This window comes from Schistocerca piceifrons, unplaced genomic scaffold (assembly GCF_021461385.2).
Source record: "Schistocerca piceifrons isolate TAMUIC-IGC-003096 unplaced genomic scaffold, iqSchPice1.1 HiC_scaffold_1416, whole genome shotgun sequence".
Lineage (NCBI taxonomy): Eukaryota > Metazoa > Arthropoda > Insecta > Orthoptera > Acrididae > Schistocerca > Schistocerca piceifrons.
Window position 1 is genome coordinate 287,501 of NW_025727254.1, and position 2,500 is coordinate 290,000.

A 2,500-nucleotide genomic window follows, 5' to 3' on the forward strand; every position below is an offset into this window, starting at 1 on the left:
AGTCGCAAAAACGTGGGGCAAATATATTACGCGGAAGAGTTATAACAGACCGAGCCCCACTGCATGGGGGGAGTCTTTGTCACTAATGTACACAGATGGAACATTTTGGACTGGAACCAGATTACCCGTACACACGGCGCTGATTAGTAATCAATGCAGAGCCATCAAACTACAGCAAATATACACAACTGTCCGTATACATGCTGAAAGAGTCTGCCCAAAATGGGAACCACACGTCAGCCAGACACTCTGATCACGCACCACTCTCTGCTTCTAACAGGCGCACATACAATATGTAAGCACCAGCATGGAACAACATCCAGTGCATCTTCTCCGCCACATTACACAATCCACACTATCACAACCAGACCAGGAGGTCCGTGCGGAAAATACAATATCCCAGCCTTTCGACATCCACCATTGCGCAGACCAGGCACCAACACCCACACATGTCCTATACAACGGTGCACCCAACATCACAATAGTACCTCCTGTCACAGCGCACAAACAATGACATGAGTCAAAGACACAGGTCTCACACAAGCATAGAATTGGAGCGCCGCCTCTAATAAGCCAAAGGTGCATCCTGACGTGACAAATCTGATCATGTCACAAGCATTCACTTACTATAATCACTATCAACGAACCTGCCGCCCCCGCCCCCCCCCCCCCTACACCTTTCCGTACAACAACGTGTAACCTAACCTAACCTAACCTAACCTATGTTGTACCTTAACCTAACCTATGTTGTACCTTAACCTAACCTATGTTGTACCTTAACCTAACCTATGTTGTACCTTAACCTAACCTATGTTGTACCTTAACCTAACCTATGTTGTACCTTAACCTAACCTATGTTGTACCTTAACCTAACCTATGTTGTACCTTAACCTAACCCATGTTGTACCTTAACCTAACCCATGTTGTACCTTAACCTAACCCATGTTGTACCTTAACCTAACCCATGTTGTACCTTAACCTAACCCATGTTGTACCTTAACCTAACCCATGTTGTGCCTCAACCTAACCCATGTTGTGCCTCAACCTAACCCATGTTGTGCCTCAACCTAACCCATGTTGTGCCTTAACCTAACCCATGTTGTGCCTCAACCTAACCCATGTTGTGCCTTAACCTAACCCATGTTGTGCCTTAACCTAACCCATGTTGTGCCTTAACCTAACCCATGTTGTGCCTTAACCTAACCCATGTTGTGCCTTAACCTAACCCATGTTGTGCCTTAACCTAACCCATGTTGTGCCTTAACCTAACCCATGTTGTCGCCTTAACGTAACCCACGTTGTCGCCTAAACCTGCTCTGTAATTGTTATACGACTCGTTCAATTACTGTAGTGTTGCCCACCCGCAACCCTCGCAATATAGTTCGCTACTCGCACTGCCCGCACCCCTGTGTATCGCTTCATGTTAAACACCTTGCAAGTCTTGCTCACTTTCCACATGCTCCTGCTGTACACTGTAATGTGGATGGCAGCAGGACGTACATGCCGCCCCTCCCCACGTCCCCACCTTGCCCCCTGCCTTCGCAAGCTGGTTGGTGAGAAGTTTGCATGTTCAATGCCCTTCGCATGCGACGTACTCAGGCTACGTTGTGGTGCGGCCTGTGTCAACTGTCCGCTGATGTCGTACGCGTGAACCACAATCTGTACTGCACATTCGTCCTTATGTACTGAATGATACATCGTGGCACATGTGTGACCGCACAACGACTGCGCCCAAAAACGGCGGACCATACAGTGCAAATATTGTGCACGCAGCTACGTGTCGTCTCCCTATGAGAGCTGGATTGCAGTGTGGTACGCCATAGAGACGTGTGGGAGGAACGGACGCCGTGGATGGCGATCAGCATGAGCTGTCTGTTGATGTATTCGGACCTAGTCGTCTCTCCTCACACACCGTGATGGCATGGTGCACCGCGTTCCATATCTGCGACATGCTACAGAGGCCGGTTGACAGTCGTTCGAGCAATGGACATCGCATACGTACGGGGGCCACCTTCCACGTATTGTCTAGGCGTGCACATTTTGTTGCGTGTATGTGGGCAGACGTAGTGTGGCGTGACACCTGACACAGGCATGCAATAATCGTTGAAGTTGCAAATGGCGATGGACGCCTGCGTTTTCTGGTGAAGTTACGCAAATGAACAAATGGTAACCTGTTGTGGTGCGGTTGTTCTCGCTAGGGGTGAATCGGTGATGGCGACGATAGGTTGAGGTACTAACCGGTTGTTCCAGCGATACCCACCATGCCGACGAAACTGAACGGCATCTGGGTGTGAAGCGATACGCGGCGGTGGCTGGGTGGGACCGTCCCCGGCCGGTGAGGGGGCGCCTCCCGGCGTGCTGGCCGCGCGGTGCGTGGGCGCACGCGCTACAGCCGGCTGGTGGGGGCGGCCAGTGGCAGGCGCGCCGGCCGACGGACGCGGCAGGCGTCGCAGCTGCGCGCCGGCGCACCCTGCGCGCGGCGCCGTGCGGCCAAAGTAGG